Raw genomic sequence first — 16696 nt, 5'->3', positions numbered from 1 at the left:
ATGGAGTTTTTAAATCAATTTATTTGTAGTAAGTTAAAAAGTTATAGCTCTTCATTTATTTAGGTATTTTAAAATGCCTTTTATTGGTTTTATAATTTTTTCCAATAATTCTTGCACAAGTTTTGTTAGATTTCTTTCCAGGTTCTATTTTTCATTGCTATTGTAAATGTTACCTTTTTAAATTTCAGCTTTCTAATTGTGTGGTTTATGTATAGAAATATATATTTTTTTCTTTTTGAGACAGAGTCTCACTCTGTTTCCCAGGCTGGAGTGCAGTGGCGCAATCTTGGCTCACTGCAGCCTCTGCTGCCTCCCGGGTTCAAATGATTCTTGTGCCTCAGCTCCGAGTAGCTGGGACTACAGGCATGCACCACCATGCCCAGCTAATTTATTTCTATTTTTAGTAGAGATGGGGTTTCACCATGTTGTCTAGGCTGATCTTGAACTCCTGAGCTCAGGCAATCTGCCTACCTTGGCCTCCCAAAGTGCTAGGATTACAGGCATGAGCCACTGTGCCTGGCCTAGAAATATAATTTAATATATTGATTTTATATTCAGGAAACTGAAGATGCACTTATAGTAACTAACATTTTTCTGTAGATTCTTTTGGGTTTTCAAAATACATAATGATATAATCTGCAAATTATACAGTTTTATTTCTTCTTTCCAATATCTTTTACCATATATTTTATTTTCTTGCCTTACTTCACTGACTATTTAGTACAATGTTGAATTTAAGCAGTGATAGTGGAGATTCCTGTCTCATTCCCAATCTCAAAGGGAATGTTTCCAATATTTCATCATAAATATGTTAGACACAAAAGACTATCTATTGTATGAGTCCAGGCATAGGACATTCTAGAAAAGGCATAACTCATCTATAGTGACAGCAGATCAGCAGTTGCTTGAGGCTGAGGCTTGGGGAGGAACTGGCAGCAAAGAGGCACAAAGGAATTCTCTGAGGGTATTGAAAATGTAGAACATTGTGATAATGGTTACACAGGCTTATACACCTGTCAAAACTCATTGAACTGAAAGCATAATATTGTATATAAATTATACCTCAATAGAGTTGGTTAAAGCACCCTAAGAAAGCTTTCTTCTCTCTACTGTACTGTATATACAAAAAGGTTTCGGGACCCTCACCATATACATGTGATTCTATTTCAGGTTTCTTCATTCTGTTTCATGGATCTGTCATTTATTTCACTAATACCACACTGTCTTGATAATTGCAGCTTTTTTTTTTTTTTTTTTTTTTTTTTTTTTGAGGTAGAGTCTCACTCTGTCACCCAGGCTGGAGTGTAGAGGTGCAATCTTGGCCCGCTGCAACCTCTGCCTCCCAGGTTTATGCCTACATAAAGCGATTCTCCTGCCTCAGCCTCCCAAGTAGCTGGAACTACAGGTAACTGCCACCACGTCCGGCTAACTTTAGGTATTTTTAATAGAGACAGGGTTTTACCATGTTGGCCAGGCTAGTCTCAAACTCCTGACCTCAAGTGATCCACCTGCCTTGGCCTCCCAAAGTACTGGGATTGCAGCCATGAGCCACCGCGCCCAGTCTGACTGCAGCTTTTATTAAGTCCTGAAGTTAAGACCTCCAGACTTTTTCTTTCTGAAGATTGTTTTGGCTATTCTAGGTCCTTTGCCTTTTTGACTAAATTTTAAATTCAGTTTGTCAATTTCTACGTATGGAATATATTTTTGTTACACAAATCAAATTTGCTGTTGCCTTTCCCTGAGGAGAATAGGTTTCTCCTAGGACAGCTTCACCTTGTTTCCTTCAAGGAAGCAGCATGGTAGAACAGGAAGAGGAGGTGCTTTGGAGATGGATCCATCATGTGTTTCCAGCACACTGCTTCCTGATTTTGTGTCTTTAAGCATGTCTCTTGGCATCTCTGAGACTCAACTTCACTAACTACAAAATATGAGTATGCGGAGCTATTCTAAACTTTTCTCTAAAGGGGCGGGACACTATACTCAAAGCTGCCTTGGTTAATATTGCTCTCCCTTTGTCTCTAGCACTGGGCAGAGCACAGTGCTCCATCAACCTTCATTCCTGCCATTAAGCAGTGTCAATTTGCATTCCCTTTCACGTTCTCTTTCCTCTGATCCTTCTGTAGAAGGATTCCTCCACTTCCCAAGTACAGTTTTTGTTTCCTTCTTTACACTCTGGTGCCACCCAGGACATATTATTATTCAAGCAATCACCACATGTGTTAGTCCATTCTTGCATTGCTATAAAGAAATGCCTAGGACTGGGCAATTTATAAAGAAAAGAGGTTTAGTTGTCTCACAGTTCTGCAGGCTGTACAGGAAGCATAGTGGCATCTGCTTCTGGGGAGACCTCAGGAAGCTTCTGATCATGGCTGAAGGTGAAGGGGGAGGAGTTGTCTTACACAGCAGGAGCAAGAGAGAATGAGGTGGGGAGGTGCTACATAAACAACCAGATCTCATGAGAACTTACTATCTATCATGAGAACAGTACCAACAGGGATGGTGCTAAACCATGCATGAGAATTCTGCCCCCATGATCCACTCACCTCCCACCAGGCCCCACCTCCAATATTGGGGATTACATTTCATTATGAGATTTGGGCTGGGACACACATCCAAACTATATCACCAAATATATTATAGTTGTTTCTTTACTTCTATGGCACTTTTAGGTAGAGACTTTATTATTCTATTTTGTAATTTCATGTTTATTTCATAGAATGGCTTCTCTCAGCTTGATAGAATACACATATTTTCTGCACAACTGCACTAGAAGCGTCTTGTGAGCAAGGTCTTGTTCTCTATTTTTTTTGTTTCCCTCATAACATTTATGCTTTTAAATACTTGTTATGTGAATGACATTTAGTTAGGATCATGGGAGTCATAAAAAATGAATCAACAATAGCTGTGATGTTGAGGTACTGAGTATTATTCAGAAACTATTTCAGGGGTTTATTTCAAGGGGAAATAATAAGACCCGCTAAAATAGACTGCAGGTTGGAATCACAGTGTTTTAGAACTGGAGGGAAGAGTCATGATTATCTCTTTCTTCTCCCTCATGTGGGAGGATACTGAAGCCCAGAGAGGTGTGACTTTCCCAAGGTCATGGGTCATCAAATGCCCAGGGAGGACTAGATTCTAGCTCTTCCAACTTTCTAGCAGTCAGAATCCCCTTCTTGTCCTACTCAAAAAAAAAAAAAAAGAAAAAAAAAAAAAAAGAAAAATGGCCAGCCTAGGGTTGAGGTTCATCCTTTTCAGCAAGCTTGGGACCATGAAGTCTCAATGTAGCCAGTGCACTCTATAGTAGCCATGAAATGATAGATGCTGGCCTCAAATACCTTAACCAACCCAGCATTAGTAAAGAGCTGCCCTCCTGAACCATAATTGTCTTGTAGTTCTAAAAGCTTTAATACCTCTTCTTCCAAAATTATAAAATGACCAGTTACTACCACAACAAAACAACACAAATGTATAAAAAGAACTAACCATCTTTTTTCATTCCCTTTTATTTTTCTCGCTCATCTTTTCTAGAATCTCCCCCTCTCCATCCCCAGGGCACTAGTTTTAACAGCTACCTTTTTCTATCTTCTATGCTTTTACAAACATACATCTCACACATACGTATACACATAGTGAGAGGATATGATTGTTTCTTCTCCCTCAAGACAGAATCATACTAAATTTAGAAGTTTGCATTTTGAAAACACTCATAACAACAAAGATAACTTAAAATACCTTTTTGGAAAGAGAAGTGATACGGACCTTATTTTTCTTATTCTATACTTATTATATAAAATACTGAAACTTAGTCATGGGATAGTCAACAGATAAATTCCTAAATATTTAAAATTAATGAAAAGATTTCCATATGGCTTTAACAGACTTTCCATTATTTGACCACACTTGGATCCATGCAATATATGCTTTTCATCGGATAAAGTAGGTATTAAATATATCTTTGCATGCTAACATCATCAGCTCATTACAGATAAGATATAAAATGACACATTTAATTTCTAGGAAGTTCATTTTCCATCATAATTGCTAGAAATATAAAGCAGGCTCTAAAAATAGATTGCCTGAATCAAAAGAATTCTACCTCTAAAAGAAAGCACATTATTTAAAACGATAAAGCTGTATAGTATAGTCCCATAGATGTCTAGAACTGATTAGGCATGAAAAATAATTCCAGCACTTTAAAAACAATCCCCCACTGTTACCACCACACCTAGACTTCACTCCCTCTCTACAAGCATTTCGCTTGGCAAAATCCTACCATCCCATAATGCTCAACTCAGCTGTCACATTCTCTGCGAAGCTTTCCTTCACTGGCCTGCCCTCCACTAAATTAATCACTTCCACCTTTGTACTTTTATGACACTCTGCTGAGACTGATTTTATCCTGGTTAATCCCACTGTGAATGTCAAGTTTTTCTTGCCTGCTGAACTGTCAGCAAAACATGAGAGTGTTCCATGTGGTCCCTCTTCCTTTGAGCACGCACACGTGCACACACACATACACACACGGAGCAAGATATTGAACTTATCCATCAATTCCACTATTTCCTACCCCCAATTCCTTCCATATTGCCTTTACCTTATCTATATATTGCTTCCCCCGAGTACATTTGTTCTTTGCTAACTTGAGTGGGATGCTTTGTATATTTACTTTTCTTTTTTTTTAATACAGAAAATATTCAAGTTTTAAATTTGCTTGTAGGTGCAGTTTTGGCAGAAAAATTTTTAAAAATTATTATATGCCATTCTGGTTGTCATTCCTGTCAAATAATTTTGTAATATCAGTTTTAATTTCTTCTTTGACCAAAGAGTTTTTAAGAGGATGCCTTTACTTGTTTGTTTTTTGAGGTCAAATGGTTGGGCTCTGGGGATTACATATTTATTATTCATTTCTGGTTTTACTATATTTGGGTCAGAGAATGTGGTCTATACTACTTCTACATCTGGAACTCAATATTTTGTCTGCGGCTATTTTGGGGAGCCAATTAGAAATATGTGACAAACTAAAAAATTCTGCAACTTTTGACCCAGCAATGCCACACCTAAAATGTATGCAGTGAGCATAACTCATTGAAACAATTCACAAAAAATGAATGTTTAAAGATATTTATTACTGCATTGTTTATTATAAAAATTTCTAAATTTCTCACAATAAGAGACTGATTAAATAAAATATGATGCATTCATATTAAGGAACACTCTTATAGTCATTAATAATGATAATGTAAGTGAATATTTCCTAAGAAGGAAAATACTTCACAATTTGTTAAAAATACAAGCTGTAGAATAAAAGAATAACCATTTTTTTAAAATTTGTACATTTTTTTTTCTTTCTTTTTTTTTTTTTGAGACAGATTCTGATTCTGTCACCCAGGCTGGAGTGCAGTGGTGCCATCTCGGTTCTCTGCAACTTCCGCCTCCCGGGTTCAAGCAATTCTCCCACCTCAGCCTCCTGAGTAGTTGGGATTACAGGTGCCCGCCACCACGCCCAGCTAATTTTTGTATTTTTAGTACAGATGGGGTTTTGCCATATTGACTAGGCTGGTCTTGAACTCCTGACCTCAGGTGATCCACCCACTTTGGCATCCCAAAGTGCTGGGATTACAGGTGTGAGCCGCCACACCCAGCCACATTGTACATTTCTTATATGTCTATGTTTATATGAGGAAAACACACAACTAAGATTTCATGGGACTTGGGGAAGGCACAGTATTTTTTCTTTATATATTACTATGAATTATTTGTGTAATAAAAAGAAGGGTTTGTTGAAGAAATAGAAGTTTCCAGAAGGCCTAAACTGCTAAGTAAGGAGGTTTGGTAATACTCTGTGATCAACAAAATGCTATAACAGATTTTTTTGAAAGCAAGGGACTGACATGATGAAAGCATTGCTTTAGGAAGATTAATATTATAGACATGTATTTTTTTCTTTTTCTTTTTCTTTTACTTTAAGTTCTAGGATAAAAGTGCACAACATGCAGGTTTGTTACATAGGTATACATGTGCCATGGTGGGTTTGCCACACCTATCAACCCATCATCTAGGTTTTAAGCCCTGCATACATTAGCTATTTGTCCTAATGCTCTCCCTCCCCTCGCCCCCAACCCACAACAGGCCCTGGTGTGTGATGTTCCCCTCCCTGTGTCCATGTATTCTCATCATTCAACTCCCACCTATAAGTGAGAACATGCAGTTTTTGGTTTTCTGTTCCTGTGTTTGCTAAGGATGATGGTTTCCAGCTTCATCCATGTCCCTGCAAAGGACATGATCTCATTCCTTTTTATGGCTGCATAGTATTCCATGGTGTATATGACATGTACATTTTTTAACAAATAGACAAATGTCAGCCTGTAATTGAAAGAGAGTAATCAGGAAGCTGTTCTGATAGCCTGAATAAAAGGAAATAAGATGAAGGGGGGTGGTAACGGAAAGAGTCAAGGTACATTTATTATAAAGAAAGCCTTGATTGCAAGGTTAACCCACACACAAACTGTGGGTTAACCACTGATAACTTCCACTGTTTCACAAAGCCCACTTCAAAAACTGAGTGATATGGGAGAGGCAGACATGCGTTTCAGGAGACGGGAAGGTTATTTCCACTGTGTACAAGTGGATGCTGCTTTGGACACTGATGGACAGAGCCATTGCACTGGAAAATAATTTTTTATTTTCATGATAGCCTACCGTTGAATTTACCATTCTGATATTAATGAAACATCTCTATAAAGGGTTGAAGTGTCTTCCTGCAACAATTGCTAAGGAACAGAATTGTCAATTTATTAATGAAATATGACATGTGTTGAACAAGAGAAGCTGGGTCAAGCATTTGAGGATGCTTTTGAGGTTCTGAGGCAACATTCAACTGGAGATCTTCAGTACTCGCCAGATTACAAAAATTACCTGGCTTTAATCAACCATCGTCCTCATGTCAAAGGAAATTCCAGCTGCTATGGAGTGTTGCCTACAGAGGAGCCTGTCTATAATTGGAGAATGGTAAGTAACAGTGCTGCGGACTTCTATTTTGAAGGAAATATTCATCAATCTCTGCAGAACATAACTGAAAACCAGCTGGTACAACCCACTGTTCTCCAGCAAAAGGGGAAAAGGCAGGAAGAAGCTCCGACTGTTTGAATACCTTCACGAATCCCTGTGTAATCCAGAGATGGCATCTTGTTTTCAGTGGGTAGATATAACCAAAGGCATCTTTCAGTTTGTATCAAAAAACAAAGAAAAACTTGCCGAGCTCTGGGGGAAAACAAAAGGCAACAAGAAGACCATGACTTACCAGAAAATGGCCAGGGCACTGAGAAATTACAGAGGAAGTAGGGAAATTACCAAAATCTGGAGGAAGCTGACTTAGCATTTCAGTGAGGCCATTCTCCAAAGACTCTCTCCATCCTATTTCCTGGGGAAAGAGATCTTCTACTCACAATGTGTTCAACCTGATCAAGAATATCTCAGTTTAAATAACTGTAATGCAAATTATAATTATACATATGCCAATTACCATGAGCTAAATCACCGTGATTGCTAAATATACTCTCATATTTCATGGTTTACAGAAATCAAAAATCCCTACAAGTCTTAAGGATTTCTCCCTCTCTCTCTTTTTTCCCTCCTCTGAAGAAATTTAGGATTTTTCTCTTAAAGCAAATACTAAAGAGGAAAAAAATTAACTATATTGTTGCTTTTATCAAAGAGCATGTAATCTATACTAACTTGTTGGGAAATTCTACCAATGAACAACTTTTTTATAATACTTTGTGAAGATTCAATGAACAACTTTATTGTTTCAAATGATCAAGCACATTTGAAAGTATAGACTAAATGTCCTTGCTCTGCTCTTACTTTCTTTTTTAAAATTTTTATTTTTTTATTTTATTATTTTTTAAAGAGGTGTCAGCCAAGATAATCTTTTATTTTTATGGATTTAGGAGTACAAGTGCAGTTTTGTTGCTTTGATATATTGCATAGTGGTGAAGTATATTGTGTAGCATCCTCATCACCAGAATAGTGAACACTTTACCCAATAGGTAGGATTTCATCCCTCACCCCTCTGCCATCCTCCCACCTTTTGGAGCCTCCAGGGTCTATTACTCCATTCTGTATGTCCATTGCTAAGCTCCCAACTATACCCACTTTATTTTATCTTAAAAATTGTTTTCTTTTTCTGCATACGTCAATGGATGCAAAGTCTTTTTCTTCTTTTTTTCTTTTCTTTTCACAGACAATGACTTCTTTTTTTTGTTTGTTTGTGTGTTTGTTTTTGGCTGCTAACTCCCAAGCACAACACTGACAGTGACTTATATTTTTAATTTTTTTAAGAGGCAAAGCCTACCTCTGAAGCTGTTTTTTCTTTTCCCACTTCAATAAGCTGATCTAAATTCTTGTTATTCTCTATGCAACCACCTTCTTCTAGATTAACAGTGCCAGTACAGATGATTTTATTTATATATTGATTTCAGCGTTTTCTTGTCATGTACTCAGGTGAGAAAATTCACACCTTTATATCTGATGGCTTTACAAAAAAACTTTGTCAATGACTGCATATGATAAAGCCTTTGTGCCAAAATGGATTCATGGCTTTAAAAACATCACTAGAAATGTCTATTCAGGTTCCTTACACATTTTTTTCTTTCCTTCTCTTTTATCTTACCCATTTTTACAACTTAAAGCTTTTTTTTTTTTTTTTTTGTGAGACAAGGTCTCACTCTGTCACCCATGCTCAAGTGCAGTGACACAAACATGGCTGAAGCCCAGCTAATTTTTTTTTTTTTTTTTGTAGAGATTGTTTTGCCATGTTGCCCAGGCTGGTCTCTAACTCCTGGGCTCAGGTGATCTGCCCATCTTGGCCTTCAAAAGTGCTGGGATTACAGGTGTGAGCCACCGAGCTGGCCCCAAAACTTTTTTAATGTTTAAATTTTACCACTATATTAAGGAGGAGTTACCCATTTTTTTAATTGCCTTTTTTCTTCCTTCTTATTAGGGAGGGGTAAGGAAGAAGACTTGGTCAGCAGAAAGCAGGCCTTAATTGCTTTTTTGTTTGTTTGTTTCATTGCTATTGAGTTGTTTGAGTTCCTTATATGTATTGGATATTAACCCCTTGTCAGATGTCTGGCTTGCAAATATTTTCTCCCATTCCATAGGTTGTCTCTTTACTCTGGTGATTGTTTCCTTTGCTGTGCAGAAGCTTTTTAGTTTGTTTTAGCTACACATCATGAACTAAGAAGCTTTTTAGTTTGATGTAATACCATTTGTCTATATTTAATTTTGTTGTCCGTGCTTTTGGGATCAAATCCAAAATATCATTACCCACACCAATGTCTTGTATGTTTCCCCTACGTTTTCTTTCTTTTCTTTCTCTTTCTTTCCTTCCTTCCTTCCTTCTTTCAGCTGTCATCTGACCCCCCTATGTTTTCTTCAAGTAGTTTTAGGGTTCTTGGTCTTATGTTTAGGTCTTTCTTTTCTTTTCTTTTCTTCTCTTCTCTTTTCTCTCTTTCTTTTTCTTGTTGACAATTTTCCTGAGCAAACTAATACAGGAATCTTTATGTTTTTAATCCATTTTGAATTGACTTTGGTATATAGTGTTGAAATAAGGGTCCAATTTTATTTTTCTGTTTGCCAAAATTCAGTTTTCCATACACCATTTATTGAATAAAGCTGTCTTTTTCTTTTTGGCAAAAAAAAAAAACAAAAAAAAAAAACTGAGTGATATAAGGAATAAGGCACCATGGGAGCTATCCAAAGCAAAGTCAGCGTCCATGTTCATCAAGGTGTCCTCGATCTGAGTTATGAGAACTCTCCATCCATTCCCTGAAGTCTAAATGGGAGGAGGGTATTGTTGCTTGTGTTAATTAATTATTTCTTGTGTCTTAGCTTGGGCCTACCCTTGTATAATCTCAGTGATGTGGGGCCTAGAAGGCTGAAAACTACATTTCCCTGATGCTTTAACAAGCTGAGTTTCTTTTAGATACTGGGAGGTACTCATAGAAGAATGGAAAGCAGGGAGCGAGGAGGATTCTCTCGCTGTTTTTCAGCTTCTGCAGGCCTTCCTCTGAAGGTCAGGTATTCTGAACCCCAGCCCCAGAGTCCCCTTTCAGTATCCAAAGCATTAGGTATGAGGTTGTCCCATATCAAAGGTCCAAGTACCAAACAAGAGGCACCCTCTTCAAGTAGGTCCTCTCTTCATAGCACATGTCCTGTATTTACTGATTGTGTCCTGTATCCTGTGTTGACTTTGTCAGGATGCCCTAAGTGCCCTCTATTCATATCTTTCAGTAAACAACAAAATATTGCCAGTTAGAGCTACTTTTCTGCCATAGTAGTTAAATCTTAAGTAACCTAAACGCAACATAACTAAAACCCATACCTCCGCAAATAAAGTCCATATGGTCTCTACTGCAGATTTGGCTGAGAGTAGACCAAAAGTGGGGATTCAGAGGAAAAAGTACTGATTTTTCATATTCAAGAAAGGAAAAGATGAGGCAGGGTGCAGTGGTTCATGTCTGTAATCCCAGCACTTTGGGAGGCCGAGGCAGGTGGATCACCTGAGGCCAGGAGTTTGAGACCAGCCTGGCCAGCATGGTGAAACCCCGTCTCTACTAAAAATACAAAAATTAGCCAGGCATCATGGCGAATGCCTGTAATCTTGGCTACTCAGGAGGCTGAAGCAGGAGAATCGCTTGAACTCGGGAGGCGGAGTTTGCAGTGAGCCTTGAGATTAAACCACTGCACTCCAGTGTAGGCAACAGAGAGAGACTTCGTCTCAAAAAAAAAAAAGGAAAGAAAGGCAAAGATGATTATTTGGTCCAAGTCCCAAGTCATGAACAAGTAACCACCATTAATTAGAGATCACTTATGGTCTGAAAAATCAACCAGTGACAGACTCACTCTAATAACCACACATCTAAAAGTCAGTAAATCACTGATAGCCCCAAGCTTGTGAAATTCAGCCAGTCAGTGAGAGCCAGCAGATATTCAGTATACCAGCTCATAATGCTATGTTAAGCATGTTTTCTCAATAATGAATGTTCAGTGGGCAAAAGAATAAGTTGGCTATGAACACTGTATAAACTGTTACAATGTAAATGAAATATAGACAGTAAATGCAAGGAATTTTATAAACAAATTCTGCAAAACTAAGAAAACTTAAGGAGAGCCAAATCATCAGGGAAGTATAGTTCAATAAAGAGGTAGGTAATTTATGTGCTTCTTATTTCAGCTATTTCAGATAAAGAATGATTTTTATCATGTTTTATGTGGTATTCTTATTTTATTTCAAAGTATATACGCATAGGCAAGTACAAATAATTCAAATTTAACTTTTTTGGGTTTTGTTTTCCATTATAGTTCAGTTATTTCCCTTGTTTTTTGTTGGTGGTGGTAATGCTGATGGCAGTGGTGGTGTGTGAGCCTGTGTGTGCCTGTGTGTGTGTGTGTGTGTGTGTGTGTGTGTGTGCACTAAATGTGGCAACCCTACCTTCAAGGTTTTGAGCATCTGCTGTGTGTTACCTGCCATGAGATACAAGCACCAGCTGTGAGGTGTCCTCTTTCAGAGATCTCAATGCCAACTTCGTGGGACCTCTCCTGAGAGATCAGAGCATTAGGCCCTCAGGGAGCCCATGGACCACCAGCCAGTGGTGGCTCCTCTTTTTAGCCCTGAGGTTCTATAACCAAAGATCTTTTCCCCTTTGCTTCCACAGCCCTATGGTGATAACTATTTCTGGCAGTCTGTCTTTGTTCAGGATGCTGTAACAAAATACTGTAGACTGGATAGCTTATAAACAACAGAAATTTGTTTCTCACAATTCTGGAGGCTGGGAAGTCCAAGATCAAGGTGCCAAGCAGATTCACTGCTGAGGGCCCACTTCCTGGTTCATAGATAGTACCTTCTAGCTGTGCCCTCACGTGGTAGAAGAGGCAAGGCAGCTTTCTGGAGTCCCTTTTATAAGGGCACTAACCCTGTTAATGACCTAATCACCTGTCCAAGGCCCCATCTCCCAAAACCATCACTTTGGGGGTTAGGATTTCAACATATGCAGTTTGGAAGGACACAAACAGTCAGACCATAGCACTGTCTTGATTTCTGGATTAGCTCAGCATTCATCCTTTGCTCTTTCAACGTTCCCATATATGTGTAACAATTCCTTGTATTAAATCTCTTTTGAAATACCTAGCATGGTTTCTGTTCCCCTAAAGTACTTGGATACTCTCAACTGTGTGCTATTCCATAAAAAGAGTGTGAGGAGAGAGTGTCCTCTTTCTGATTATACTCTCCTCTGCCTGTTCCTCAAGTCCTGGGTGCCTAGTTGTTTGGTCAAGGCAGAAGGTAGTATGGTGCTGTGTAACTTGTAGCCCAAAACAGCTAAACCTGCTAGGCTTGTAGACATCATCATGTCACTGATGGACAGACTGGCACAGTTGGCCAAGAGTATGAGCTTTTTCAGTAACAGTGGCTACTATGTGTGTTGATGAAAGAATTCCTGGTTGGGTATCCCTGGTCTTTTGGGTGGTTCCATTACTGTGGTGAGTTAGAGCATAGATTCAATGGGCTGTGGTAGGTAGACATGATGCCCATATATGCTTGATCAGTCTTTTCAGGCAGCTGTTTTCCTCTAGATTTTGTCACTTATAATCTTTTCAATGGGGAGATCCCATAATTATGTCCCAAAGGCACATAATTAATATGTGCCTTTATTAATTCAGTCTTTAGGTGGCCCATGGCCTGACTAAATAGCTAGGCTATTACTGATGTTTCTGTGTGTGATGGCCATGGGAATATGCCACTCAGATCTCCTGCTGCAGGTAGCATAGTTGACAGACAATGCCAGTCTGCGGCTCACCATGCTTTTGCATCAAAACCATACCTCCCCTGGGCTGCTCCTAGCCAATGGCTGAGCATGGCAGGGGATTAGTGCAGGCCAATTCTGTGTGTCTCTGGACTTTCTACCAGACAGCTTTGGCTCAAGGACTCTCCACTGGCCTGTCTGAGACATTCTCAGAGCTGCAGTCCAACCCGAGACTCTCCCTGCCAAATCCTCCTTCTTTCATCTTCTCTTTTCACAGGTGTCAGACCTGCATCGCGGTCTGAAGGCACTCCTTGCCTACTCCTGCTTCTTCTCTTTTATCCTTCATAAGACTTTCCTGCCCTCTGCCCAGCCCCCGAATATATCTCTCATGAATCTAATCCTATCTTCACATTTGTTTTTTTGGAGAATCCTAGTTGACATATTGTGTAAAGGTTCATTTCCATCAATCTGGGAGCAGTATGCTCTACAGCCAAGAATAGCACCTGAAGTTTGGCCAATTATTCAGCATGCAAGCGTTGTGAGCCTCAGCAATTTATGGCATTGGTATTCCACGGAATTTGCCCATCTCAGAGGCAAGCTATTTCACCAGTGAACCATGCTTCTTGTCAGATGCAAGTCTTGTCAAAGAGGCCCCAGTAGGCCAACAGCTTAGGTTTAACAGTAGGTGGGTCTCTCCATGTCTAATGGGTGGGCAGCCACCTGTTGTTCCTGAAGTTGGCTAAGGTATTGGGGACCAGACTTGAACCTTGTAGGTTCAAGTTGTAGGTGCCATTGGTTGTAAGTGCCATTTCCATATTGCTACAGAACTTTCTGGGTATCTCAGTTCAGACAGGACCCAATGCAAAGTGACAATGTCAGGTGGCAAAGTCATCATTTTTCCTTTCAGTGACATTCTCTTTTTCCAGAAGGGGCTAGTTTCAGGCACAGCAGCAGAAGAAAGTCCTTGCAGACTTGTCCTTGGTAAGAAGGTGGAGTCTCATTTCCAAAGCCTGTAATCACTGTGTGATTGATCATTGATATCTGTAATTCCATCTGAATAAGATAGGAGGCTCCAGGACAAGGTTTGCTTTACTGATGCCTGGATCACTTTCAAGGCTTCTTGCCATAGGTGTCCCCTTCTCAAATATAGTTAATTATTGGGTATATAAAGCCTGTTGTGGAATTTCCAGGTATAAAGGGTGATGTTTCCAAAACAGGCCAATCAGAGGTTAGGCATTCATCCCAACAGCAGCTAGTGGCCACAAGATTAGAACTTTGACTTTAATAGAGGATAGACTGTCTTTTTGGGCTGTTGCACAAGAAGCCCCCAAAAAAGATGGGTGGCTGAATTGTTTCTTCTTCCTTGGAAGCCCATTCATCTTTGGTCAGCTTTTCTAAGCTGGAATGCAGTGGAGTTCATGCAGTACATTTGGTGTTGAGGTCATCGAGAGAGTGGAATGTTTGGCCCCAACCAGCAGTTCTCATTTTGTCAGCATTTGTTCAGCTCTCTGACAATGTACAATGTACTCCTGGGGAGTTTGTTACAGTACTGCTTGCCTTGGTGGATAAGGGCAAGTGATATCAGTCAGAGTCCTCTCAAGAAACAGACAAAACATGCAAAGGAACATAACTAAACAGAATTCAGTGGAGACAATACTAAGAGAGTTATGAACCGGATAAGGGAACCAATGCGGGACAGTGAGGTGCCCAGGGATTAGTAATGGGGTGGGGGAGGGAAGCCGTTACCAACCCTGAAAAAGCAAGAGGCACAGTTCTAGCAGCTGGAGGGAGGGAACAGTATCATCAGAGCTAAGTGAGCTGGAGGTAGGAAAGCGGGCGCTGACAGGAGCTGTCTCCACCGAGGAACACAGCCCCAACCAAAATCCCAGGAGGCGGAGATGTATAAATACCTGAATGTCACTTTTCTCTCCCATTGTTCTCTCTTTGTTATCTGGCTTTCTCTTCCAGAAGCCAGATAACAAAGAAGCCCAGGTGAAGAAGTACCTAAAGATCAGCCTCCTAGGGCATGGAGAAGGGTAGAAAAGGTATAAAGAGTATTTTTTCTTTTTTTTTTTTTTTTAAGTATGAGCTGGATGTGGTGGCACAAGCCTGTAGTTCTAGCTACTCAGGAGGCTGGGGTGCGAGGATCGCTTGAGTCCAGGAGATAAAGACCAGCCTAGACAACTGAGCCAGACCTTGTCTTTAAAAACAAAAACAAAAACAAAACAAAACAAAAAACAAACCCCAGCATTAATCTATCCAAGCCTGCATGCCAAGTATCACTAATGGCACAATTCTAGTTCAGCCACTCATTATATCAGACACTACAAGAATAGTGGCCACTGACATGTTTAAGCCTCAACAGGGTACAGTAAGGTTCCATATACTAGTGGCTTCCCCAGCCCTATGGGGCTATGGAACTGGTGGATAGTGTTGTTCAGCACTCTGGCCTCTATTACGTCTCGGATAAGAATACTGCATTTTCTCTCCACCTGGTAGGAACCATTGTTTCAATGATGCAATCTTGGCAGGCTTCGGGATTACAGGCCATTCTTGGTCACATCCTTAGCCCCATATTAGAAGCCACCAACAGGGGACACTTTAAATGTATCTTATCAGAAGATCCACTCACCATGCACCCAGAAGGTTCCTATCAATTATACAGGCTGCAAAAAAGCAAGAGACATGTCACAGACAAAAACAAAGAAACTAGACATTGGTTGGGCAAATTCAGAAATATTTAAAGTATCCCTTAAGGAAGGAGCAGGGAACCAAGTCCTAGAACTTAGTGTGTATAGCTGCTGGAACTGTGCCTATAAATCTCTTATATCTGGTCCAGGCTTCCCGTTAGCCATGAGTTTGTCTGTGGTTTTGCTGCATAAGAGCAGCTAAATCCATTCCAGATTTTTGTGTCACCCCATCAGCCTGGCTGCTTTTCTGAGTGAGTAGCAGTGGCAGCCCCTAATCTCCACTCATCCCTGCAATTTTATCCTTCTCCCTGTTTTCAGCCATAAAGCGTAATTCTCCTGAATATTCCTGGGCTCCATAGGGGCGGGTCTCCTTTTTACCAATCACTGGCAGTCTTGCGGCCCAGGGTTTTTCTTTGGGTGTCACACTTGTTTGGGGGAATTAGTGCCCAGCAGTCCCACCATGATCCTCCCACCCTTTTATCTTCTGGGTTCCCAAATGCGAGGGCTGCCTCAGCACAACCAGGATTGCTGACACTGGGGCTTGGGTGACAGGGCCCCCTGGGAGAGAATGCCTTTGTCCCTGGGAAGGCCCAGTTGGACAAGGGCAGTTCCAAAAACACTTAGCACCGAGGCAAAGTGGAGTTTAACCTTCATGCGTGCGACTGCCTTTCAGGGGCCACAGACACACACTACCAATGCCATGTGGTATAAATACAACTTGGGTGGGGGAGGGGGATACAAGCAGAGAAGGAGGAGCATGTAAGCAACCCCCTTTCCCCATCCCACCATCCATCCCAGCCCCCAGCTTCCCTGTCCCGCTGAGAGATGTGCCAAGGCTGGGTTCATCTCGCAGAGTTCAATACAGAAGGATCTTAAACTCTGTTTTACAAATGCTGAGGTGGAAGCCGGGGATTCGGGGCACCTCTAGGCTGCCATTTAGTAGGAACTTCTAGATCATCCTGTTTTGCCTCCAAGCTAACTCAGATCTGCTGAGGCAGCGAGTTGCTAAACCATGAAAACAGGTGAGAAAATGAGTCTCCAGGGCCATTTGAATTTGCCTCTCCCCAACCAAACCATTAGGGAGTATCTGTCACTTTCTAAAGGGCAGGTATGGCACTGTGTTCGGCTTGATCTCTCACAGTCCTGAGCCCGGATGCTTGTACTTGATAGGAATTAATGTCTGAAGGATTTACCTAAACAGCC

The 16696-nt window shown here is 40.4% G+C and overlaps 1 pseudogene; it reads left to right on the top strand.

The window, feature by feature from the left end:
• The first annotated feature begins 6703 nt into the window (after nucleotides 1-6703).
• Nucleotides 6704-15466, top strand: LOC100968229 (transcription factor Spi-C-like; annotated as a pseudogene).
• The last annotated feature ends 1230 nt before the right edge of the window (nucleotides 15467-16696 follow it).

The sequence above is a fragment of the Pan paniscus genome, chromosome 9, assembly GCF_029289425.2.
Source record: "Pan paniscus chromosome 9, NHGRI_mPanPan1-v2.0_pri, whole genome shotgun sequence".
Lineage (NCBI taxonomy): Eukaryota > Metazoa > Chordata > Mammalia > Primates > Hominidae > Pan > Pan paniscus.
Note: the sequence above shows the minus strand (reverse complement) of the source record. Positions and strands in the feature narration are given on the sequence as shown.